Genomic DNA, 27973 nt, shown 5'->3' on the forward strand with positions numbered 1-27973 from the left:
GCAAAAATCAGTGTCTTAATAACCTGCACTTCCCTAGCTGATAAAATGCTTTATTTTGAACGTAGTGGAAATGACCCTCGAAGTCCAAACTTCTACTAAGAAGTTTCATTAAAGTACATAAATTACAACAACTGTCAGAGATGGCATTAAGTATTCAATAAAAGTAGACTTAACACAATTAATAGCAATTAAAATTATACTTTTATGATGTCAGCCACCAGCACTGTAAAGACATAATTGCCTGTAAGGACTTCTCTAACCATATTTATCCTCTAAAACTGTCCAATTTATATGAAAAATGCCAAAAACATATCCCAAATGGGTACCATTATCTTCTTGGATTTTTAAAAGTGATCTGTCTTTATCCAGGCTGTGCACATTAAGCTAATTTACTTTAATTAGTTTTTTTTCTCATTGTCTTAATAGGCATGTTGATAAGGTTTTATTGGGGAGGGGGGAAGGGGGAAAGTTGGTTGGTTCTTTTCTTTTTCTTTTCCTGACTACGGATATTAACCTTTATTCATTGAATATCTTTAGGAAACTACTACCTAGAATCCTGCACTTAGATTTTCCCAGTTCATACTTACTGTCTTCGTTTGTCAGATACAAACTTACTGAATGGTAAAATGTTTGGGGTTCTTTAGAAATGTAAAGCAATTGTACTTTGGCTGATTAAATGGTAATTAAATAAGACAGAATGACATCTTAAGCTGTGCTGTAACAAGGAAGTTTGCTCTTCATAACAATAATAACAAATTAATTACTTCCTTGAACAGTTACTTGTGACTCTCCCATCCAAGCAATAGAATATTGGTGAAATAATTTCAAAAAAGAGTTTTCAAGCAATGTTAAGAACAAAATGCAAGGGTGTCATCCAGAGATGGTTGTCTGACTTTAAGATCTAGGTTCAGCTTTCTAATTTAAATACAAAGTTAAGTGCCTACACATGATGCAATTGGGGGAACCTGTGTAACTGATAGCAAGAGGGCAGCTCCTAATCTAGGTCTTTGGAATTACCTCTGGAGATATATAAATCACTCTACTGACTGTTTAATTGAGTTTCTGGTGTGTCATTGTTAATCTGCCTGCAGTCTGCATGTGTGAAGTTTAACAGAGACTCTTCCTCACTCTACTGTCTTCAGAAATATTCTTCATTTTTCTGATAAAGTTTGCAAAGGTATGTCCAGTGTTTTCACATTCCTGTAGGGCTATTCTTTTATTCTATAAATTTTCTTATACAAAATGTGAGAAGGCAAACCCTTAGCACATTATTAGCAGATTAGACTGTGATTTGCTTCTTGCTTTTCCAAGTATATTTAAGGTCAATATAAATATTTTGCAATACACAAAAGACAAATTTATGTCTAATTTATGTTACTGGATTCATAGTTCAATTTTAAACCAGCATCACCACACAGTCTAAGAATCACTAAACTATAAATAGTGCTCAGAGTAGGATTACATACAAATTTATGACAGTGAAAATAGCCCTGCATTACTTTAAAGTTGTACAGAGAGTTTTAAAGGTGTCTGGGCTTCTTCAGATATTAAAACTTTCCTTTTGATAGCAATTTCTCAGAAAAGCACAGAATTTAGTGATGAATAAATAGTAAACACTGAAGAATCAATCCCTGATTAGATAATTCAATTGAAAATAAGGAGCTTCAACTTCACTTTGGATACCGTTAAAATAACTCGATCTCACTTCTCATTCTCAAGCGTTTTATTGAAGAATGCCATAGAATGTTACCTATTTTTAGAGTAGTTTATCAGTTATTCGTCAGGATATCAAGTTTATATAAAAAGTCCCAAATTATTTTACAGTCATGGAATGAAATTATGTTCAAAGTGATTGTAAAGAATTCTGGGTAGCTAAAGTATTTGTAGGAAGCAAATCTAAAAGAGTAATTTATTTTTTTTTTTTTATCCCTATCGTAGTAATGTATTGGTAACTTTGCATTACATCACATTGACTAATTATTCATAGTTCATCCAGAATATTTTCTTTCACTGAGTCTATACCTTCTGCTACAGGAAAGAAATTGATTAGGTTTCAGACTACTGAATTACAAAGCTATTCTACATACGACTTTTCAGAATGTGTTTTTTGTGTTGCTATCCTGAGTTGAACTTTACTAGGAAAATTTGTGTCTTTCTTGGAGAAAAAAAATTCATTATATTACGAATACTCAGTAACTTGTTGACCAACATAACAAGACATAAATGTTGAATCAGAGACACATTTCATACTCTTATGTTAATAACAAAAATCAACAGAACTTCAACTGGTAATTTTAATGGCTGAAGTCCTTTCCTTCAAATGAAATTGAAGTTGAAACATTGGTGAAACTGAAGGTGAAAAAAACTTATAAGTTAAATTAGGGTAAGTCAGGATAAAATCATCCTACGTATTGTGCATGATTTTCTGTGTACGCGTGTGTAGATATGTTTTCATTACACTGTAAAAATCTGATATTAAGCTCTATAATACATGCACTTTTGAAATTCTGCATATAGGATATTTTTCAATATAACTATTTTTTTTGTAGCAATGGATAAGAAGAAAAAAATTAATAAAATAACCCAAAAACCCTAAGACTAACAGTTCAACTTGAAAAATTCAGTTAAAGTCTGAGGTAGTGCCAGGGTATTGTGAACAAATGTACAATTCTTTCTCCTAGAAGATAAGATAAAGGCATTAATTTATCTACTATTATATATTACAATAAGCCAAAGAAATGAAGGTGTCTGGATTTTTTTGGACAAATATTTGAAACTTTATTAAATCTTTACTTTTAAGGCAACTTTGAAAGGAGACCTGTCTCGTAGGAACATTCAGTGTTGTTTATAACAAACTTCCTTGAAAATTTAATTCATTACAGCCCTGAGAACTAGAAAGTTTTAGCTTGTTCTTGGGGTTTTTTTGCTAGCATTCAGGGCTTAATCACTTTCTGGTCCAAAAGCTAAACTCCAGACAGAACACTGTTGGAGGAAGGAGCTGACCTTCCGTCAGTAAATTTAAGTGTTCAGTTCTGACTTTTGCTATGCTGAATTTGGTGTCTGATTTTGCAGAAATGTCTTTCCAAAGCCACTCTCAGTAGAAGTTGCATAGGTAAGAGTATAAGAACAGCCAATTCCATGATATATATCAGATTACTTGAGAGTAGCACCTGAGCCCTCCATAGTTCTTGCAAAAAGTTTTGGGGGAACTTTCACAAACTGTAAGTAACATGCAAAGGACATACCAATTTTATGTCATCTGCCTCTCAGTGATGTGATTTGTAATTCATTTAGATTTCTTCTGCATCTAATATTTATTGAATAAAATCACTTGTCATAATGGATTGACAATTGAAAGTGATGACATTGAAAAATAAATCAGTGTTAGAAAATAAGTCTTGGGATTTCCTTATGAGAGCAAAAGCATTCCAAGTCAAATGGTGTAAGGAGCCATAAGTATTCCAGATGGTAAATTATTTTCTATATGACATTCAGATATTTCTTTAAAAGATCAGCATTTTTTATACATTCATAAGATCTGTCTTGTCTTTAGCTTTTCAGTATTGAAAAATACTTTTTTCAGTGATGGAAGTCTTGTAGAACCTAACAAATATTTCTCAGATTTGTAGGCTGACTATATGAGCAAAGAGTTACTGGCTTATTGATGCCATTTGAGATGGTAATTTTGCACTTTAAAATTAGGAAATCTGAATAAATCAAACTATGGAAATTTTAGGATAAAACAGAGGATGGAAAGCATAAGTCAAAAATATTGAGAATTTATAAGCCTATACTGTTTTATTAGCTTTTACTGTGTTACATCAAGGTGTATGGTTGTCTTCAAATCAACTATTATAACTGGCTCTTCTCATATGTTTCCAGGTGTTAAGCTTCCAGTTCCAAAAAGAAATACTGTTTATATATAATCCTGAGTTACTTACTGTTAAACTTCTTCCTATTTCTATTACTCCAGTCTTCAAGGTCATCAACTCTTTCCTGTATCTAACAGTCCATCATCTGCTTACATTGTGTCATCAATAAACATCATCAGCATGCTTCTACTCTTTTTCCTAGGAAGACCACTAATGAAAATATTAAATCACATAACTGAAAAATCAGGCTCTGAGAAACTTATCCATGTCTGGCTTTCACCACTTCCTTCAGCTATCTTGCCTTCAGACAATTCCTTACCTATCTAACCTCTATTACAGTCAGCTCAGTTAATGTGGCATTCTAGCATCCTATCAGTTTACTAATGATGATGAATGAGGGCTACTATATTTCCTATTTCGAGAAAGAAAACATGTATTTTATCAAAGAGAGGGGCAGGTTAGTCCAGCCTGTTTTACTTTTGATGCATAAGATGCAAACACATTGGGTAGAACAAGAAAGAGTACAAGAAGTTTTCCAGGCAGTTCTTCCCTGTGTGTACCCTCCCACCACTTGGCAGGCATGGCTTGGAGTCATCTTATGTCAGAGGTCAGGCTTGGGTCATGTTCAATAGTTATTAATGAGTCCACTAGACCATATGAATTATTCATGCCTTTGCAGTGTGTCATCTTGTGGTGATGACTTGCACAATTTAATTATGTTTTTTCTTTGGGAAACCATTGTGTTTGCTTGTGAGAACCTCTCTTGTAGTATTAGAATTGAAAGCTCCCTATTCTAACATCATAGTAATGAGGACTCCCTATATATCTTTTTGTTGTCCTTTAGCATATCGTTCTTCAATTATCTCTTTTTCAAGCTGATGAACTCTGATTCATTCCACCATATTCTAATATGGAAGGACTTCAAAACCCCTCTATATTCTTCCTGCTTTTTTTTGCCTCTTTCCTAGATCTTATGTTTGGTTTTTTGGTGGTTTTTTTTTTTTTTTTTTTTGAGATATAGTGATAAGAAATTCAGCATTAAGCATGAAGATAGAGTGCATGGATTTATAAAATTTAAAAAGTTTCCTGCTCTGTTTTTTGGTTGTTTGGGGTTTTTTTTTTGCCCCTAATAACTTCCAATGTTCTAATGCTGCTTTTTTTTTCTGGGATTGCAAACTGGGGCTTTCAGAGGCCTATTCACAATGAGTCCCATATTCTTTTTTTGAAGCAGAATTTAGAATTTTGAATGTATAGAAAGGGGTGTTTATTCCCACATAGATTGTGTTGTGTGTATTGACACCATTTCACACATTCTTCTTCTGTGCACCATTCTGTTGTTTCAAACAAGTAGCTCTCTCTGATATGACAGCTTGTCAGGGAGAACTCTTGAATTACACGTTCCCAGAGAAATCCCCAAAACCCTTTTTAATAATGGAGGTCACAGTACAGTAACAATGGACCTTTCAAAGTACCCTTAATTAGTAATGTTGAGTTGAGGAATGGTAAATTGCAGTGATGTAGAATTGCTACCCTGACACTGCAATGCTATGCAATTGAAATAAGTAATCTTTATTTGCTCTTTCTTTATGAGAGGAAAAGAGAGTATCTTTAAAAATCATCATGATCAGGAAGAATGTGTTCAAGGCCAGGTTGAATGGTGCCCTGAGCAACTCAATCTAGTGAGTGGCATCTAGTGAGTGAGGGGTTGGACCTAGATGATTTTTGAGATTCCTTCCAACCCAAACCATTCTATGATTATGTGAAACATACTTGGGACCTGGACAGTTACAAAATTGCATAGAAAATAAACAACAAGGAGTACTAAAACTGAATTGTCTTCATTTTGATCCTTTAATTTCTATTCACTCTACTTTCTAGTGTCACCTATTTCCTTAACACCAATTTTCAGACTGCAAGAGATGTGGGGCACTATTGGTTTCTGGGGGGGGTTTTGTGGGTTTTAAATTTGGTGGAGTTGTGGCATTTTCAGGACTTCTCTGTTAGTCCTACATATTATTATATAGCTACATCTAATCAGTTCATTCGGATTAGCAGAAAAACTTTCATTAATATCAATGGAGAATCAAACCGATAATGAAAGATGTGTTGTATTTCAATGTGAAAAAATTAAATTAAATGCCATGCCACTTACGTCATAGCCAATAGTTCTGTTGTCTTTTGAAGATACAACAAATCCATATGCACATAAAAGAATCATCCAGAAACAAGCTCTATTTCTCCAAATACCCTTCTTTCCCTTATTTTTGGTAAGACTGAAAAATAAAGATCAGAAAATTTACTAAATTATCTACCTTAGTTACAGAAATACCAGTAGGAAGAGAAATATAAGGTATATGACATCTTCTGACAGCACTTTACTGTATCCACCACGATTAGTTCAGTGATGATGAAAGAGTTCAATTTGATTTAGTAGAGATTGCCTCACTGACTGCAATTTCTTTGTTGCCAAAGTATTTTCTGTATACCTCAGTGCACAGACACCTGTATTAGGTTTCAAATGCTGTATGTACACATAACAAGAAATCTTGTCTAAAAATCCTTTGAAACATCATTTTCTCACATTCCAGCTGAACGTGTTCATTCTTGCCTGTATTAATTAAATCTGTATTGAAAAAGATTAATCAGACTTTGCTTTGTTTTACAGGAAACATGAATTTCTTAAACCATTTCAGACCAATAAAAAGACATAAATTAGATATAGTGTGTGAGAATTCTTTCAGAATAGATGTATTTTGCACTGAAATAAACACTATATTTTTGCCTTCTTTTCTATTGGTATTTTACTCATGATAATGTGTTTTGCCCTAGAGATGTACAGAAGGTATATATGCCATTAGAATAGAAATTCTGCCAGTAAAAATCATAATTCATAAGCAGAAGCGTTAGTACTTTCGTGTAAACAATGAAAGTTGGTCTTCAGTGTTCCTGTCACTGGAAACTGCAGGAGGAAGGTGAGGACTCCAGCCTGCCTAATGTGGCAGTGAATGTTGATTTTTTGCCCGTAATGTTTTCTGATGAATCACGCTCATGCATAACTTGCTGTCAGTTTGCTCTAATTATTGTAGATCATCTTCATGATGTGCCACTTGCAACCTAATATATTATGATAGTTGAAGTAATATGTTCTGGTTATAATTGGTTGCCCACTATTGATATGGGTAATAGATCTCTCCTGTGAAATACAAACAGTAACTAGATGCACAGCATGCAGGTGAGTTAAGTACCTACACTACCTAGGAATCAGCAGGTATTCTTCATGACTTAGTCTCCAGACATATTTTTTCTGGAAGCTCAGCATATCTCTAATTGCAATTATATTTTGTGTCCATCTTGTCTCAGATCTTAGAGAAGGGGTTTCTGCGTATAAATATTTAAGTATGAAAGTAAAAGGCAATACCAAGCACTTTTCTGCAGACTTGGAGAAATATAACTGGCATAGGTCTCTTCACAGAATTCCAATTTATATCAGTAGAGTTGGTCTCAAAGATAAAGAAAGATAAAGAAAATGAAACCTTTAACCTGGAAACTGTGAGCTACATTTTGACGTGGCAGGTCTTCATATTACATATTTAGTTTGGTGTAATCAATAGCATTAATAAATCAGTGCATTGGCTGAATTCTGAAAGGATTGTATCTCTCACACAATTAATTGATTTTTGTGTTCTTCATGTGAACACAGAAACACCATAGTTAAGTGCACAGTTGGTGTAATATTGACTTTTTTCCTGATATTTAGTCAGTAAGTGTCCACAGTTGACAAGGGCAGTTATATTCCATTGTTTTCTATCAGTAACCATATTTGCCTAGAGCATTAGTTTCCCCCAAAGCACTTGGATTTAAGGCCTACCCTATTTTACATGTTTTATTCAAAACTTCCAAAATAATCTAGAGACAAAATTTACATCCTTGCAAAGTACTATTAGAAAGTTTGATTTTAAAAAATGTATGCTTGAGGCATATGTTTGTGCTTTAGCATAAGCTTTTTAAGTATCTCTCTTGGTTTCTTTCAGTAAATCCAGTTATAGGTCTTGAAGAGCAAACCGTCAAAACCTTTAAAGGCTTAGCCCTCTGTTCTCATCCTCATTGATTTGCACCTTCCTAAAAAGACGGCAAAAATAAAAAGAAGTGCAAAGGACATTGCATCCAAAACCATACACAGGTTTAGCCTAGGGTGGTTATCTTTAGGTTTAGTGAACAAGGTCTCCTTTGACTTTGCATATTTCTAAGCTAACTTAGACTTGGTTATTACTTTTGTGACATCTGTTGCAAGAAATCTTTGAAAAGAATAAATTAAATTCTATTGCATTCTATCCGTTTTTATTTATTTGAGGCTTTTAAGTTACTTCTAAAATATATGACAGCAGTTCTTACTGGAATTTCTGCTCTAATTACACCTTCCCTAATACTAACCTGATCACCTACCAGACCGTGATTATATTTCTGCATAACTTGCAAAGTTGGTAGAAATAAATGGCACAATACCAGTTAAATGGTTAGAGAAATTTGTAGTTCATTGCAATTTATAAGTTCAATAGAAATAGTTAAGTAGATATCACACATATAATACATAGATAAGGCATAAGAGAAAGATTATACAGCTTATGAATTTGGAATGGAAGAAGAGAGTTTGGCATTTTAGAATAGCACTTAAGAGTCTGAATTAATTACTGTGTGTTCATATGTTTAAACACAGGAACTGGTGAAATCAATGTACCACTTTCAATGGTGCTGGAAGCTGGATTGAGGGGACAAAAATCCACTTAAAAGTGTTGCATACTTGGGCTGGGATCAGCACTGGGGTCTTATAGCAGGAGTACTAGTATTGCAAAACATGATTTTCAGCTTTTTGTTGTCTCATAATAGCTCTACTTTTACTGGGTCAGAATTTAATCTCAAAACTTATAGAAAAAACAATTATTTGATTAATCAGTGAGGAAGTAGAGTTCATTTAAAAGGCAGACCCCCTTTAATTGACAATAATTTGTGATTTTAGACAGTGGAGTTATGAATACTAAAATTCTCTGACAACTGGCTTTCCAATATATTCTCTCAAACTGCCAAAATTTATTCTGCTAAGAATTCAGTGGTAATCTATGGTCATATATGCTTATCATATCATTCCATGCACATTGGCTGTTCTCAGCTTCAGTGAATATTCATCATGATCTGTGAAAAACACAATCAAGGGAAGGGCAGAAAAAGATACCTTTGAATTTAGTAATAAGCGTAACAACTTAAACATAGTAACAACTTAAAGTACACTAGGTGTAAAGATGCAGTCTTTATATTCCTTAACATTGCCTTCACCCTTCACATATGCAATTGTCTTTTGACTTTTCAAGAATATATTTTGATACTTTTGTATGTACAACCTTGCCAGATAATGGTATCCGAAGCAAAAATATTTGTATTGCATGGAAACAGAAAAAACATTCTTCTGTATAAAAAAATAAATTCACATTGAAAAGATGAAGGACACTGTTGGTTTATGTTCATTCAGAGCTTTGTTGAAAAGCTCATAAAAGTGTATAAATTATTGTAGTGTTGTTGGCAATAATTTAAGCAATTAAATACCCCTTGTGCTCCTAAACTTTTACCTTTGCCCCTCTTTTTTCCATGCTTTACTCTTTATTTTTATTAAGAAAAATCCAGTAGATATTTCATAGCAAAATTGTAATCTATTTTCCTGTTTGGTTTGGATAATGGACACTGTGTGGGATAATGTGAAAAATATGCATGGTGTAGGTGAATATGTAATTGAAGAAAGAGGTCTTTTGTGCAAAAGAGCCAGTATTGTAGCATGAACTTCATACCTACAAATAGTTTCAGCTGTGCCAGGTTTGATATGAAGAGGGCTGCACAGTGCTCTAATTATTACACATATTTTTAACATATGTTTTGCATTATATCACAGAGAGACCTATTCTTTAATGCTGCTTCTTCTTGTGTTACTTTTCCTGTGATACCAATTATTTCAAGTACGTATGACAGGTAGCTGGCATCTTCATAGTATCTCAGCAGGGTTTACCAGTAGCACTGTGAACATGAAAATAATATGTGTAAGAATCTTTCCCATGGAAAAGGATATCATAGACATAGAAAAAGCACTAAACAACCTTTAACAAAAAACCCCAGCAGTTGTTCATGAGTGAAGTACATAGTTTCTAAGTAATTACATGTTAAGGTTAAAATGTTGCATATTGCAAGGCTGTCTTTCAAAACTGTTCAAATTTAGTGTCATGAGCTCTAGTGAATGCACATCATTGTTAATAACCAAATTAATTAACAGCATGTTGAGGTTCCATAGAGACCATATAGATAAACTTCTGTTGCAATTAAATAAAAAATGTGTGTCTGTGTAGAAGGCAGTAAATCATAATTACTAATATACTGGTCTGTTACTGGGTTTTACTGTGACAAGGTTATACAAGAGATATGGCTGCAGAGTGTGTTTGGTTTTTTCACATGAGCGACAACGTAAGAATTTTGTACAGAACAATCCTGTATGTTGTTATATATGATTGAAGATGTATAAAACTAGATTTATACAAATATATAGACGTAGTTATACATAAATATAGTATTTTATACATATTTTTTCCATTTATGTTTGTTCTATAAACTATATGTATGATTCTAGTTTTGTACATATATAAATGTGTGTGTATATCTATCTATCTATCTATCTATCTATCTATCTATCTATCTATCTATCTATCTATCACAGAATCCCAGAACAGGTAAGATTGGAAGAGGCCACAGTGAGCCGTCTGGTCCAACATCCCTGTTGAAGCAGGGTCATCCTAAAGCACCTTGCACAGAAGATCTGTTTATAACTATATTTTTTAAATATTGGTTTATTTTTATTTTAATTTTACATTAATTTTACCTGGATGGATTTTCCTAGACCTCAGGTTCTCACTCTGCCTTTCAGTTTTAGGTAGTCCTTCACATCAGAGTTTCTATTCTTAAGAAAAACACTGTGGTCCCTGGTTCCTGGCATCGCTGGGATTATGGCAACAGACTATTGCTTACCCCACGGCAGGGTGTAAGGGCCATGCATTCATACTGAATGAGGTTGGTGCTGAGAACTTGGTGTTATTTATTCTCCACAGAACTAGAACTTCGGGTTGTTTATAATTAGTTTGTTACTAAGAACTTTGGATCAATCTGCCAATGATTCAACTCAATAAACTAGTAAATAAAAATGCTGTACGTTATCTTTGTCTCAGGACTTTTCCCAGTTACATCTAGGGATGTGGCTTAAATACGACTTAGAAAAGAGGACTATTCACAGAAGTAGCCAGGATGCTTCTTTGCTTTGGTGATCAGTGTCCAGCCCTCTCTATTCTGTTCCTTATAACTTTTTCTATGTGGAGACCCCCATTTAGTGAGAAAGTACTTACCTGCTTAGTTTCTGTGCCACAGCTTGTTGTTAGTTAGATAACATCGGCTCTACCTTATGCTAACTCCCCATTTTACAAACACTTGAATCATTGTCACTTTGGGTTTTTAAGAGTCCTTATCAACAAAGGCAGAGAAAGAATGTTTGTATGGGAAAACTCACTGCCCATTTTAACCATCTCAACACATAACTGAGCAAAAGAGGATGAAGTTGCAGTTCAGTGTCCTGAAACTGAAAACTATTTTTCTCATGTGCAAGGTGTTCTTCCCCAGTTCAAAACAATATATGCTTTCTCTTAGATGTTAACAGAGCAATATATTAACATCTTCATTCAGGTTACAAGATCTTTAAGGTTGACAGTCAAACAGATAGGATGTGCTGGATCATTTTAGTGTTTTGTCTGACAGGAAACAGTAAAGTTTTGTAAGCTTTTTTAATTTTTTTTTTTTTACATAGAATTGATGTTTACCATCTCTTCTGTTTTCCATTTTCTCCCTGGAATGAAAGGTTCCATCTCAGAATGTGTAATAAATATCCCACTGACTAGTGGCAAGCAAGAATCACTGTCTAGTTTTCTGCTAGAAACCAATGCCATTGGCTAACTCCACGTGTCTTGTTCTATATGGATTAAGACCTGCTGCCTTCTGGAAAGGCATCTGAAGTGAAGCAACCATATTGCTGCCCCGTTGCCTGAGCTAGGGTCATCATATGTGAATTTCTGTTGTCTTCTTCCAGAACCTAGTTAGGAACAATTGGATACAGTTTTAATTTTCTTGTTGAAGATTGACTATTTACATATTTTGATAGAAACAACTTATTTTTCTTATACACCAGTGCCCTCCACAATGGTGGGAGACTTTTCCCAGGTCTGTTGTGAGAGTTTGTGCATGAGCTGAGGTACTATAGATTAACTGCCAAAGAGTACATTTCCTGTTAAAACCAGCACAGTGGTTAGTTGGACTGAATCAGGTGAAACTGAAGAATTCCCTATCTGAGCACCTTAGGAAGAGCTAATCAGGGATGAGCCTGTGTTGCTATTTGTTGCATTTTGGCTGCTATTTTCAGTTTTCAGTTTCTGAGGGCAGTACTCTTTGATCATGCTCCAGTAAATGAAGATCAGAGCATCAAAGGGAGTTAAATATGTTGGCAGTGAGTGTCACCAAGCTTGACTTTCAAGTGTGCAATGCTAAGAATATATTCAGGAATGCTCGTTAAGTGAATCAGGACAGTAAAGCACCTAAGAAATGGAATCATGAAGGGAAGAATTTTGAGCACAAGATCATCTAAATCTAGAAAAAGGAAATAGTCAAGAGAGCAGAGATAGAAAGTTTTCTGCATTTTCTTAAATGCAAATATTTTTATAGATGGTTGTAAAGTTCTAGCTTAGGACTTATTCCTGCAAGTGATAACATAAATAGAAAACACAAGGACAAATATTTCAGGTTTGCCTTCATGCTCTTTTCTGTCTGGGGTTCAGGGGCAGGCTTTGTTAAGGTCTATGGTGCAGTTACTCTGATTACACAGATAAGAATGCTCAGACGCTTGGTTGGGAAATTAGGTCCAAGTCTGTTTGTTTTGTAGTTGTGTTTATACCAAACACAAAGTTTCTCACATGGTGTGAATCAATGATGTGGTAACTGTTCACCATGCATTAGAACATTTTTTGTATTGATCCTTTAGATTTTCAGTATCTTGCCCCTATAGCGCTACAATTACATTTTTAGTGTTTATCTTCTTTCTTATGTATATTGTCTGTACAGTCAAGCTATGTATTAATTTTTATATATGTGTGCACATATATTTTTTAAAAATTCATTTACAATTCCGAATTTAAACTTAGGAAGACGTGTTGTGCCTCAGTGACATGCGGGAGAGTTTTCACTGACTTTTTTTATCCAGTTTTGTATTTACAGATACCTTAGGAAATGTTTTTCATGGTTCAGATAGAACTTGGATGCACACATCCAATATCCACCCACTTTTCAGGCTGTAGACTGAATCAGTCTTATGATCTAATGTGGTATTTACCCTGGTTTTCCCAGAAGTTAAAAACAGGATGCTTATCCTCCTAATCTCTGCCTGTCAGAAGTTTGGAGACAATATTTAGAATTGGTTTCGTGTTTGTTCTGGATTAACCCAGGTAGGCAGCCAAGTTCCATGCATCCACTCTCCCAGGTGAGACAGGAAGGAGAATCAGAAGGGTAAAAGTGAGATGACTCATGAGATAAAGACAGTTTAATAAGTAAAGCAGGAACTGTGAGCACAAGAAAGCCAAGTAAGGGATTCATTCATTACTTCTCATCAGTGGATAGATGTTTAGCCTGTTTCAAGAAATCTGGGCTTCATCATGCATAACAGTTATCTGGAAAGAAAATATCATAACTCTGATCATCCTTTCCTCCTTCTCCTTCTCCAGCTTTTTTTGCTGAGCACAATCTCATATGGTATGGAATATCCCTTTAATCAGCTGTCATCTTCCAAATCCTTGTGCGTTGCCAGCTCACTCGCTAATAGCTACTATGAAGAACATTATTTCTAGAAAACTCTTCCAGACAAAAAAAGTACACTACTATTATTTGGATCATATTGATACTCCTCCTTCTAATTCCTGAGTCAGTCAGTTGAACACATACTTTTAAAAATAAAAGAATCCCAGAAAATGCTGACCTTTTACATTTGACCTTTATTTGCTTGAAATAAAAAAAAGTATTGGTGAAATGCTCCCTTATACCACATTTTTTTAAATGCTGAAAGCACAATGAAAACATTTTGTCATGGGGGAAAAAGTATGTACACAAATACAGGAAGTATGCATTTTTTTTCACTTTCCATCCGTCATCATAAGTTATTATTATCACTTTCAAGATCACAGCTTCATTAAAGGCTCAGAAAAATTGTGTAGTCTGTTTGGATTCTTGTTTGAAGAGGAGTTCTAGAAACAAAAAAATGTGACTGTTCATTTCAAGATATACTGTACCTTTTTTCTTCCATTTTTGGCAGATGTTACAATGTGGACTTTACTGGAATGTGAGAAAGATAAGAATGAAACAAGATTTTCAAATACTTTTGTTAGTGGAAAGAGCTTTATTCCATGTATCCATTTAATTTACTAAAGCTCCATCTTTATGTGAAATACTCCCAGCTTCCTGATTATTAAAATCGAAAATCATTTTATGGTTTACTCCCGAAAACTGTAAGCTTGCAATACTTACGAAAAATACTGTCTGAAAATAGCTCTTTGTATATATTCTAAGTGTCATTATGTTTTTCTTTAAAAAATAATCATTATCTTTTCCATGTGTTTTATGTTTATTACTGTTAAATACGCTGGCTTTGCAAAGCTATAGCAGTGAGATTTATAGTATATTTGTTGGTTCATGCATCAATAAAATTGCAATTGAAAATTCATGTCAGCTGTGCTGAAGCTAGGTAGACCTTTCTCTTAAATTCTCAGAATACATGATCTGTTTTCCACAGTGGCAGAAAGGAAAGAACATTTTCATGTGTGACCTGGAGGAATCATACGTGAAAATAAATGAGGTACAATGAACATGGATCTCCAAAATGCCATTTTTACATTTAGTATTCAACATGCAATCAACACTTCCATATGGTTCAGAGAAATAAAATTGCATTTTACAGTGTAGTAACATGTCAGTCCAGCAGTAGCTGTAATAAATATTTTATTACAGATAATCTGCATCTCATTTAGACTTTAGGAAAGATACACAGTGTACGACCATATCATATATCACAATTCAAAGAGGAAAATAATAATGAAGAAAAAAAAAAATCATCTTTCATATCCTGTCTTGATTTTTGAAGCTACTGAGGTATTTTATAATGATAATTAAACACTTAGAAAATAAAAATGTTTGACCAAGGTTTTCATAATCTGTTCTGATTGCAGATTCCTGGCTCTTTAGCGATCCACTCACATGGAAAGCTGAAGGTAAGATGAAACATCCTTCAGCCTCCAGCTCTGGTGGGATCTGTGTATTGCGTTGGTGTTTTTAAAACGACACACCATTGTCTAACTGACAGAACATGGCAAACTACAAAATTACAATAGGCCAGTTTGTGCTCAGTATATACATTTTTCTACTGACTTGTCCATAATTGAGAGTTTAGGCTGCTGTATCTAATTTACTGTTGCTGCAATAAGTATACACCAAAACTGTAAGTAGGGATAAGTTCACAGGGCACAAACTTTAAGAGATATAAATGGCTTGTTCAAGAAGGAATATCCAGGATGATAAATTCTCTGCCCCGTTACCAGACTGATCAAGGATAGAGCATAACTGAATAAATAATAAAATTCTCAAAATGATCTATTAAATCTCTTGTGAGCATTCTCAAGTTTTCACAAGAAAATGTTGTTGCCTATGTATACCATATTGTGATGCTTCTTAATGGTGCCCCTCTTTGGATTAATAATTTGAAAATGTAATTTGTAGCTATTATCTCAACTAAGCTGAAAGCACATAAGGTCCCAGAACACTGAAGTGATGTCCACTCAAAAATTTTTGAATTTGGCAGCAATCTGGCTGTGAGAAAACCTTAATCTGTCTGATCAGTACTTACCTAGCAAGTGCACTGTATTGAACAAGTACATGGAGTTTGGGTTTTCTTCCTTTGGTTTTTAGCTCAGTGATTTTTCTCAATGGTAACCAGAGTCAAGTAATTGATAGCTTGTGAACCTCACAAAAAGGGTTCATTTACAACCATATTCTGCATCTTGTGACACCAAATGGAGTGTGTGTTCTTCTATATGACTACAAAAGATTTTAGAACAGCGATCAGAAACGTGTTCTGCTCATTAATGTTTTTACAGTAGCTGCCTTAAAAGAGCTACAGTTTCCTAGAGCAAGTCATTCAGAATTCAACTACGCTCTTCAAGTTTAATAGGTTGAGCTCTTTGAGTTCCCCTACCTCCTCCTGATTGATGGTTTGTTTCTTCTTTTAATACAAAATTCAGTAAAATTTCCCACAGTGAAAAGGGTCTTTTAATTATAAAACACCAGCGTGTGGGAATGATTCAATTTACACATCAGAAAAGTTCAGTTACTTGACCATAATTTATTTTTTGTGCTGATCATTTACAGACCACAGATTCTTCTTCCTCTGGCCCCCTCCCCTTCTCACTTTTTCTCATTCTATGTAAAAGAATAAAAATCTCAATACCCTGTAAAAGGCTTTAGATATTGTATCACTTAGTCATCAGAATTAGAGACTTCATTATCAGCCTTTTTTATGCCAGCTTTTTCTCATTTCCTAGTTATGTTGTCATATTTAATTTAAATGTGTTCCCTAATTGCTGAGTAATACAGTTTTTTCTTGTATCTGACAAAAGGACAGCAAAAGTAAGGATGGGTATGGTATCTCACTCATTAAACTGTGAACATAAGAGATATTAACAAAAAATGATATTTGTATTTCTAATGTTGCATATTATGCAACTGACCAGCTCTCTTGTTTTTGTCCTTTTTTTGTTAAGTATTAATCAATTAATATTGAAATAAAGGTCTGGAAGGGATGGAAAGTTTTCATGTTTCCATGTAATTCCTCTATGTAGCATTAGTCATCCTTATTTTTTTATTGTCAGAATATAGCTTAGGACTTGCATTGGTAGGTAAAACAGCTTTTACTGACAAAGCTTTGTAGGTTCTAAATGTGATTTTCCTAGCAAAATCAGAGAAGTTAATCTTGCTTTATGCTTATTACGGACATAAGAGAAATAAGCAGTAAAAATGTCCAGAATACCATTTATACAAATCATTTTAAATATATTTACAGATATGTTCTTAAATTTGTTTTGGTTTTAATCAAATGGGGTTTATGGCCAAGTACTATTAGATTAGACTGTGCTCATTTCAGAATGAAAAAGTACATGTAGAGAACTGCAGGTATGCACCATTTATTCTAGGTTGTATATATAATTCTGGTTCAGCTGAATACTTAATTGGTTGGCTATTTATTGCCACAGAGGTATGACCACAATATCTACACTACTGAAGTATGTTGCTTTAATTCTTTGCTTTTTTTGGCATTTAATTTAGTCTATTTTCCACTTTGGAAGGGATGTATGAATGCTAATTTAGTAAAATATGTGAAACTTGGGAGCAGCGGTCATTTCTTCTAATTCTTTTCAGATATTTGAAAGGGCTTCTCCTTTACCCTGGAATAAGTACTTAAACTAAAATAGCCAACATGAATTTGTGTTTTGTAATGATCCTATGAGAGAGAAACTAAAAGGCTATTTTTGTAATATCTGTACCTGCTGCTGTTTGGAATCGCTTTTATGTAGAAACACAAATGTATCCCTGGATAGGACCTGAAAGCCAAACCCAGCATGTTTTTTGTAAAACAGACCAATGTAAGATGTTCTTTTCCATTGGCCATTTGGCCATTACAGGCTAAAGGAAACCAGTATTCAGAATCCAGTTTGATTTTACAAATTTAAATTTCCACTACTGCAGCTTTCTCTAATTCACCCGTACCTTACTGTATCCTGCTCAGTAAAGGGAACAATTTGGAGCACATGAGGACAGCAATAATCAAAAAATCAATGAATACAGTAACAGGTCTTTCCAGTTCTTACTCATGTTCATACAGGCATGCATCTTAATACTAAGTACACTCAGTTTTTATTTCCAAAAGATAGTTTTTAAAGTCTTTTATGATACCTGAGTAAGTAACAAGCTATCATATCTTCCATCTGACTGTCATACCCTGCTAAGTGAATGCTCACATACAAGATCTCACCAATACTCATGCATAAGATGGATTGTACTTCTCTTACACGAAGCATCAGAAATATATAGTTATGCTGTGGTTTAGTTCTTTTTTTTTTTTTTTTTTTTTTTGAATACAGTTGAACTCCTTCTGGATCAGTACACCTGAAGCCATGAATAGGTAGTGGCCTCCAATGATTTTCGAGGCTGGTACACTATTGAAACATCATGTGTCCTGAAAGATGTGACCAACCCCTCAGCACTCCTGCTGTTCATGCAGCAGCTGTCCTGTTCTTCTGCACGAGCACTTCTGTCCTGCACCTAGTTCTTCTTGAGGTTCTTTTGGTATTCCCTATAATGACTTCCAGGTCTGTTTCATTGGCCAAGTAAGCCCTGTAGCATTATTCCAAGTAAGTCTGTGTTTCTGCAGTTGTCAGCAGTTCCCAACAGTGTAAGTCCTCAGTAGAAACCTCAGCTATAGAGATAAAAAAAAGCCCTGCAATTTTTCAATATGTTTAAATCCCTGTTCTTTCAGACCATTATCTTATGAGTATTTCCTATGGTAAATAGTAAGCTAAAATCAATAACTCTCTACAAAACATTAGTTTCAATGAAAGTCTTTGCTCACAGTTTTTATCATTACTTTTTTTGTGATCATTTATTTTCAACTTCTCTTCGGCTTAAATACCAGCATTTTGCATTAATTGTATTCAGGACAGTCAAATAGTGTTGTATGCTGTGTTAAAGGTTGGTGTTTTAGTAGAGGTTTCTATATTTAATAGACGTTCTGATGATAAAGTTTTATGGCAGAAGTTGTCGCAACCTTTTTTTCTTTTTATTTTCCTTTCATGACAATGTACGTGAGTGTTGAGTGTCTGTTAAGATTGCAATGTTCTCACCCCAATACAAAGAGCTTGTGGTTTCCAGTGTGTTGTATAAATTTTTGGACATCCATGGAATTTTTCCCTTTAGTAGGTAGTGATTACAGTGACTTAGTCTCTCCTATCATAACTTGACTCTGTCTGTGCACTGTGTTGCAGCATCTCAGATCCTTGCATTTTTGATAGAATCAGAGGTGAATTCACAGCTGATAGAAGGCACATCTCCCTGGTACTACACGTACTTTATTCTTTTGTTTTGTGGTTTGCTTTGCTTTTTTTAAAAAGTTAACCATCTCTATGATTACTGTTTAAATGCAGGTATGATTCCTGCACATTGCTATCAAATTTTTGTCAGGCTACCTATATTTATGAGCTGTAGAGAGGCATGCCAGTGGAAATAATTCTTTCAAGTTTTCCTCAAAAAAATAAACAGGTGTCATACTCAGTCTTTTGAAATGTCATCTTCTCACAGCAATCAGTCAGTCACCGTGTCACTGGACAGATGTTTTGTATATTTTTAGACATTTCTATCATCTTTGCACAAAACTGAACTCTTTGGCGTATTAGTTGTAAATCTGAGAAATTATTTGCCAAAAAAAAAAAATCTTAGCCATGAGTAGAGAGTGGTTGAAGAAGAGTTTGAAATCTTCTCTGCAATCAAAGCTGAGGTCCCCCTCTGAAGTCCTGAGATGAAAATCAAGTTCAGCCTAGGAGTCTCACAGGCCTGAATTCCTGGACATAATTGTCTTTCTGAAGAGACTACTTCTCATTCTTTACATTCAAAATCCAAGATGGGATTAGTGATTGTGCTAGTTTCTGTGTTTATGAAAGGATTTCCTTGAGAGTGGAAAAACTTCTACGTCCTCAAAATCACCTATTTCCCTTCTGAGCAGTAGGAGGAAGGATCATAATTTAGCCCAGTGCTTTGTGTAAATAGTTCTGGAAATATGGGTTGAAGCTAGGATTCTCCTTTCCTGGTCAGATTCCACCATGTCAAGGGAAATTTTCCTAGCATTCTTAGTTATGGGGGATTTGAGTACCTCCAGTGCACAGCCCCTGTTGAAAACCTCTCCTTGAGGTGTATTCATTTATTAATTCAGTCTCTCAAGTCAAAGAAGATATTAAAGCTATTAAATTTTAGTCTGTTATCATCACAATCAACATCGTATTTTTAATCAGAAGTGGCCAGAGACGTTTGATCAGTAATTAGCTTAATTTTGTCAGATTATTAAGCAGTTCCTGGGCATCTAACTTAACCTGTTTAATAGCAGAATAAAGTAAAGAGATGCCTCCTTTGTAAAGCTCAGGTGGAAAGCAACTGCTAAAACACATTCCTGTTTTGCCACAAAATCAAGATCCTGAACCTCTTAGGATTCCAGCAGAAAGTGGATGTTAGCCCTTACTCTTGAGCCTCAGCACAACCTGCTGGCATAGCCAAAAGCAAGAGACAGTAGCTGCAGAGATAGTGCTTTTCCATCAAGCCTGGGATTCCCTAATGCATGCAGGTCATCAAGTGACTCACTATGAGTATTCTGGGAACTATATCCATTGCAGATGTGATGCTTAGGGACATGGTTTAGTGGTGGACTTGGCACTGCTGGGTTAACAGCTGGACTTGATGATCTTAAAGGTCTTTTTCAGCCTAAATGTTACTGTGATTCTCTTTTTTTTTTTTTTTTTTTTTTTTTTTTTTTTTTTTTTTTCCTCCTCTTAAAACTTGTCTTTGTCTTTAGGAACCATTTCTGTCTTTGTTGGTCAGATTCGCCTTTGGTGCATTAGCAGAGATAACAGGTGAAGTCATGGGTTCCCTTTCAGAGTACAGAGCAATGGGGAAAAGCGCTGTGCCTAGGGAAGTGCTCCATCGGCACAATCCAGGATTTTCAGTACCGTCTTTTAGGACCTTTACCATTTGGCAAAACTTGCTTTTAGTTCTATGGCTTTTTGACATTAACAGAGATGTTATTTAGTCGAGGATCAGAGAGTAAATATCCCAGGTGATAAAATCTAGAAAATACTGTAATTGCTTGTCTGTAAAAAAATTTATGCTAACTTGACAGTAGAATAGTGATGTTTTACTTTCTGTGTAGAAAACTACATGGGTTTTTTTCAGGAAAAGTGTTTACAATGGAATAGAAGTCGGGGTTTGTCATATATTATGAATGCAGTTGAACTAATTAGGGTGTGGGTGTTTTGAGTAGTGTACTAGATAAGAAAGAGCAATTATTTTCAAGCCGATGAACTATTGTTTCAAAAAGCATTTTGTTATTTTCCTTCAAGAGACTAAAATCTCTTTCTTGGGGTTTGTTATGGCTCTTTGAACAACTTTTTAAGGCTAATTTGTGATAGATTTTGTTCTGTGATTTTTTTGTATTTAGTCTACTGAAACTATCTAACCTGAATAGCCCAAGGAAGCTAAGTCAGGAAGCATAGAAATCAAGAAAACCTGAACTTTATACTTCAAGCTGAACCAGAAGGTAGTAGAACTTAATTTTTGTTGAAAGAACAAAGTGAGTATTTTTGTTGAATTAAAAAAGGACTTTATTTTTTCCCTCAGTATTCTGCTTTTGTGTTAATAAATTGTGATTTCTATATGTTTTGTATAAAACAAGAAATAACATTTGAATTTTTGATGGTTTGCTGTAGTTTAACAATCTCTAGAGGAAGGGGTAGAGTTTCCTGAAAGGGAAATTTGACATCCAGATCAGCTCTGAAAAGGTTTGAGACATAGTCTTCATTTAACAGCAAGAGGAAAGGATATTTTCATACATGCTACACTTGAGTTGATGGCAAACTGGTCTCAGGTTCAGTGGTCATCCATATCTTTTTCTTCAACATCTGACAGATCCTGAGAAGAGGATTTGTGCTTGCTCCATGTGCTTGAGGCTGCTGCACAAATTATGTTGTTCACAAAATTCATTTTAACATTATGGTAAGACAAACAGAAAGGTGAATGGAACCTTTCTGGATGTCAATAAGGTGGTCATTGATCTGATTTTTCTTTAATAGAACAAAAATAAGGAGAGATCATTTGAACTTGGTTATACAGAGACTCCCCAAGAATTTTTCAGCTGTATATAAATCAAGTAACAAAATCCACATGTACAAAACTCCATGTTATAATTTTAATGAATTTGATAATAGCTGTGTCAGACACTATGGAACAGTGTAAAGTATATGCTAATTTATTAGTTATGAACCAGCCACACAGGTAATGCTTTTTACATAGAAGTAGGGATCTTCAACATGGTTCCACTGAGTTTTGGGGAGGTCTCAAAAATGGCAGCTCCAGCACATGTGAAGCTCAATGTGACTGCACAGTCCAATTACAATTAGGTTTTTTAAGTGGAACTTCAATACATACTGTTTCACACCCCAGTTGTCAGCAACGACGTTAACTATGCTGTTTTTGAAAGAAAAAAAAAAAAAAAAAGTGAAGGATTGTATTCCCCTGGTCTGCTCACTATGCAGTTGATGAAGGTAGTTATGAATTTAGTGACTGAGACTGAACCTGCTGTAAGAGGCAATACAAGCTACCTTCCACAAATATCTAAAAATGTGGTAACCATGCCTGAGTACGCAAACTCCAAGTGTGATTTTGGAGACTTTGCAAGTATTTCTGTTACTGAATACATATCTGTTGTGGAAAAAATCATCTAATCTCAGCTGTAAATGCTGAGAATTACATGTCACTTATCAAGCAATAAATGCTCTTTTGTCTATCTACATTTTGTTATATGTTTTTGACAATAATTCCTAACAGTGTGCTATGTCATTAAAATATCAAAATCCAGTAAGTCAGTTGGCAATAAATGGAAAAATAGAAATCCATAGCAAAGATTAGCAATATCTAAAAGTGGTTTATGGGTCCTAGTGGGATTCTTCCTTTTTTAACAACAAAGTGCAGAGTGAAAGAATATGCACAGCTTACTTTGTCTTCCTTTTTCTTTTGATCTGAAAGAACAATCAGATAAGGCTGATTTCTGAAGACAGTTCAGAATGAACAGATCTCAGTTGCCCCCAGTGATAACCATCATTGTCAACAGGAGGCATTCCAGGTACTGACACTAGAGCCTTAAATGTTCAGATACTGAACATTTTATCTTTTATTTTAAAAACTACTGCTGGGAACTCTCTTTATAGAATGCAATGGATGATGAGTATTTAGAAGAAGAATGAACCCTGAAGGAGAATAAAGCTCAAGCCTCAGAGACTGTCACTGAACACCAGAAGGACAGAATAATTTAAGGTTACGGTGGGGAATTTCATGCACACAGAAAACCTGAAGCTGCGAAAAATTGAATGACAGAACTCTGGAGTTACAGTCTCCAAAAATAAAATTAAAATTATTTAAAGACCCTGGATCTAATGGGCTTTTGTCCAGATTATTGAACATTCTGTCAGCGTTCAGCAACACTAAGTGCTTTTTCATAGGGAAGGCTCAGAACTGGAATATGTTGAGATCATGATGATCAAAGTTGAGGTATCTGGATTAAACTGGTATGCAGAAATGCTAATGGCTGCCTTCTGTTAGCCATGTCATTTAACAAGTGCTATCAGTCCCTCTACACACAATCTTCAGCTCTCAATCTTTCAAGAAAATACTGGTTTTTGACAGGGTGTGACAACTTGGTTTTACATGACTCAGGTATAGTGTATAAAGCTCACTGAGCAAGGCACAATGCCAGGCAGTTGCTATGAAAACTGATTGTTTACAGATGTAAAAATTACAATATTTTTCTAGTTTAAGAGTAATAACACTTCACCTGCTGCTCAGGGCTGCTTCGTTTTAAATAAGTAGTTAACTATCTTTGTGATTATCTAAGTATTGATAGCTTAACACACCTCAAAAATATAAAAAAAATACTATTAATAATCAAGGATAACTAACTTTGAATGGGCGGATGCTAATGAATTAATGATCAGTTTTTACTTTTTATTTTTATTTTTTATTTTTATTTTTCTTATTTTATTTTTATTTTTTAATACTTGTTATTCCTCATCTAGTCATCATTTAAATAATTTTCTTTGTTTGCTAAACCTGGATACTGAATTTAAACACATTGATTCCTGTCCACCCACTGCTGCCGTTGTTGCTTTCATGGGTTTTGGATGAAGGCCTTTGTCTGGTTTTCCTCTCATTAACTGAGGCAGAGTTTAAATTTTGGAGAGTTTCCAAATAGGAGCTCCATTAACATATATCTCCCCCTGACAGAGAAGAGAAATATGGAGTTGTGATAGGTTGAGTCAAACCATACTGTTATTTGTGAGCATGTGGGCAACATTTCTTTTGTTTAAATCTGAAGAAGTCTTAAAATTTTTCCTAGTATCTGGCCAGACTTGAGTAGAAGGTAGTGAATCTTGTAGTCCAGTAGGATTTTTCAGAGTGTTGATACACCAAGTTCAGGTGCTGATGAGTTGATGAACAGGTTTGTGATTATGAATGTCTGTGAGTAATAAAGACGATAAATCAAAACATATATTTGAAAATCACAGACATTGAGAAGTAGAACTAAAGGTCTCTTCTCTTCTTCCTCCCTCCAATACCTTTATTTGTTCCTTGATCCTTACACCAGTTTCTACTCATGTGAGAAGTGCATGGTTTTTAGGACACATTCAGTGTGTCTCCTTGGGCTGGCTCTACCTATAGCCACTCTACCTATAGGCCACACTGCCCAGTTCCCTAAGCACACAGGAATGCCTGTTTTTCCCCAGGTTTCCTGTGTTGGTAAGTTACTGCCAGTTCTGACCTGCAAGGAAAATGCAATTCCATAACTTTCACAAAAATCCCTCAAAATTGATGGAAGTCTTTCTGCAGGCAGATCAGAGCAAGTAAAGTTAGGAAGCACCAGGTTACTTTTGGGAATTCCATGTGCGTCTCTCTGGCATTCACATTTTCTATCAGCCAGCAGTGATATCTGTTAGATACTGTTCCAGGAACACAGTTTTAAACAAAGAGTTATACGTAATGGGGACATTATTGTTTGGCTGGTGTGGAATATGATTTCTCATTTATGTATCTTGAAACAATTTTTTCAAATGCAAATGTAATGTACCAGGTGCAAAAGTGAAATGAATAATCGCTTTGGCTCATTGTGTTTTACAAAACAGTTTCTAAATAGATGTGAATGAAAGCAATTGAAAACACTGTATAGAAAACATGTTGGGAATACCTGTAAACTTTAAGATGGGTTCTAGTTTATATAGAATTCGATTTGTGATGGTGAAACACATTTTAAACAGAAGCACTTAAACTGTCAATCTGAAGAGACTGTTCTCTTTAAATAAGAACAATCCAAATTTAAGTCAGCTGGGACTTTCAGAAATTTGACAAGATTTGTGTGTATTGAGCAGATAAGCTTGACCATTATGCTGGTGTTCTCTACTGCTAGCAAGCATGCGCCATTAGGAGACTGGAGATTGAAACTGTAGTGTGGGCTTATATAGAACTAGAGAGCATCTTACATTTAAAATACATAGAGCAAAAACCCACTGCAAAAACACCTCCATATTTTTCCCCCAAAAGGCCAAAGCTCTCTTTATGTAGTGAGTTTTTATCAATGGCACTTATCTGAAAGCCCACCTTGCTGGTCTTTTTTCATAATTGCAATGCCTATATATTGCTTTAATTTTTATGTAAAGTTATACAGTGTTGACATATTCTGTAGCCCTTCTATGACAGGGCAGAATGAAAACCTTTCTTTCTATGCCTACCAAAGAAATCACTGGGGTTAAATGACAGGGCTCTACCAGTGATTTGCCTGTCACAGAGAACTGTAAATTGTAGCCTGTCTCCAGGATAGTGTTTAGACACATTCTGAGATTAATGGTTTTGCATAGACACTTTGGACTTCAAATGATTTTGAGATATGCTCCATCAAGAAGAATCTTCCAGTTTGAACTCAACTGAAAGTGCTTTGCATTTCAGCTATGTTTATATGTAACTTTGTTGGTACAGAACAGACAGAATCTGATGTAAAAATGAAATGGTGTCTCTTATGTTCCAGACTACATAAAAATTTTCACCTCTAGTTTAACTCTTTGTGACAGATTTCTTTATTTGTGGTAGTTCTTAACACTTTCAAATAACAGACAGCACTGAGACATCTTATTTACCTGACTAAGCAAATCCTATCTTTTCTCTTAAAGGAGCACAGCTAGGAAGGAAGGTCTGTATCCTAAATTTAGGGAAGAGGAAACTAAGATGTATTAATCTTCTCGGAAATCTATTTAAGAATGTGATAATTCATTCACTTTTCAGAATCAGAATTAGAAATTGATATGTGTTCTGTAGCAAATGAGATAATTCAGGAACTCTAACTTTACACAAAGGTAATAATAAATTTTCCCTTTAATTTAATGGGGAAATGAGAAAATGTTTGTCAGAAAGATGCAATGAAAGCAGACATTCCTTTTTCATGTATTCTGTAGTCTCCTGATTAAAAAAAAAAGGGAAAAGAAACACCCTTTATTATTATTATTAATTGGTTTTCTTCTCTTGTAATAGGTACTGAAGGTTGTATGGTTTCAGTAGAATAGTACACAGTCAGATGCCAGAGCAGTGGTGGAGCCATGGCAGAACCAGCATAATGGGCTACATATTTCTATCTTTCTCATAAGTAACCTGAAGTTTCTCTATGCTCCTCTCCCTCTGGGCTAAGAAAGACAACCCCTTATAACTTAAGCAGGCTTTTTAAAAAGATATACTGCATCATTGACCAAATATACACCACCAAACTCTGACAGCATGTGGACCTCTTGTGTTACCTAGAGTAGGAAATTTCCTGATGGGTGACACCTTGTGTTTGCCCTGTTCACCTTAGTATTGGTGCAGTTAAATAAGATCAGGTTTCTGAGCCCATATCATGTGATTAGAAGAGAATTAGAAGGTCTTTTCAGGAAAAAAGGAAAAAACTCTTCTTTGCAAAATGATATGCACATTTGTTCAAGCATTTTTAGAAATGTCTTCATGATTTTTCAATGTCAGTGTTTAGGTTTTTACATACAATATCTGTAATTCTTATTTATAATATTTGTGACTAAAACATTGATTAAGATATACAGAAGACTGAGGTGAAAACAGATGGATTTGAATAGCAGGTTGGAAGTTTATTAACTTAATATACCAAATATTACATGGGGCCTGTGCAGGAAGTTACAGGACTCCTTCCATAACATCTCACAGCAAATGCATATTGTCTTCTGGCCACCCTGCCACTGATTTGGATGCTCTGTCTTTCTCCCCTGTGTCAGGTAAATAACATAGAAGCTTGTCACTACAGGTAGCAAAGACCTCACATTGCTGAAGGACCAGTGTCCACTCGGAGAATGCATGAAAATTCCAACATACAGGAGCAAGCCCACTGGAATTTTTTTCATAGTGGGCACAGGCCCCTGTGTGACTGATAGCCTCCTAGTGACTGATTAGCAACCATGCTCTTTAAAAGCCATTTAAAAAATTTAAAAGTTTTTTCCATTACATTGTAAGACACCTAGATCCAAACCACACCAAACTGAAACCATTTTGGATGTGGCAACTGAATAGAGCTACAAGGCTCAGGGACAGAGCTTCTGTTTTATAGTTCAGAGTTCGTGTAGCAACTAGAAGTAAGGGGCTCCTAAAGCCCTGGGGTGACGTTTAAATGATGAATGCAGGAAATTAGTTTATAAGTCTCTATTTCCCTTTGTCAGAGAGGAGAGGCCATCTTTCAGGAGGAGCCAGTTTTGTGTTACTCAGTAACATGCATGATTTTCTCCTTCAGAGATTGAGTTGCTCACATAGTGAGGCAAACTGTGATTGCCTTTGCTTGCTGAAAACTGGATAGGCAAGTGATTATTTCAGTTAAAAAAACCAACCCAAAACTCCAACATAATATATTAGTGTCAAAATAATTCAGCTATAATAGCTTGTTTGTTTTTATACAGCTATGGAATGTATTCACACCCTTTTTTTTTTTTAAAACAACCAGAGCTGAAGTTTACAAAAAATATAAAGCACTAATAAGTGTATGTAAAAAACCCTGTTATGAATGTGATTAGTGCATGCCCCTTGCTAATGTCAGC

At 35.0% G+C, this 27973-nt stretch overlaps 1 protein-coding gene across 39 annotated transcripts in view; it reads left to right on the top strand.

Moving 5' to 3' along the window:
* Positions 1 to 27973, top strand: part of TENM3 (teneurin transmembrane protein 3) — a 1310258-nt gene that overhangs the window by 829026 nt on the left and 453259 nt on the right. For 34 of the 39 annotated variants that reach the window (XM_069013799.1, XM_069013797.1, XM_069013796.1 and 31 more), the window contains one exon: positions 15209 to 15250. The exons of 2 other annotated variants lie outside the window; for them this stretch is intronic. The gene's annotated coding sequence lies outside the window, so the exon portion shown is untranslated. Of the gene's footprint in view, positions 1 to 1014; positions 1178 to 15208; positions 15251 to 27973 lie in introns of those variants that run through there. 3 more of the 39 variants (XM_069013806.1, XM_069013804.1, XM_069013817.1) reach the window with 2 other exon arrangements.

The sequence above is a fragment of the Aphelocoma coerulescens genome, chromosome 4 (genome assembly GCF_041296385.1).
Source record: "Aphelocoma coerulescens isolate FSJ_1873_10779 chromosome 4, UR_Acoe_1.0, whole genome shotgun sequence".
NCBI classification, from domain to species: domain Eukaryota; kingdom Metazoa; phylum Chordata; class Aves; order Passeriformes; family Corvidae; genus Aphelocoma; species Aphelocoma coerulescens.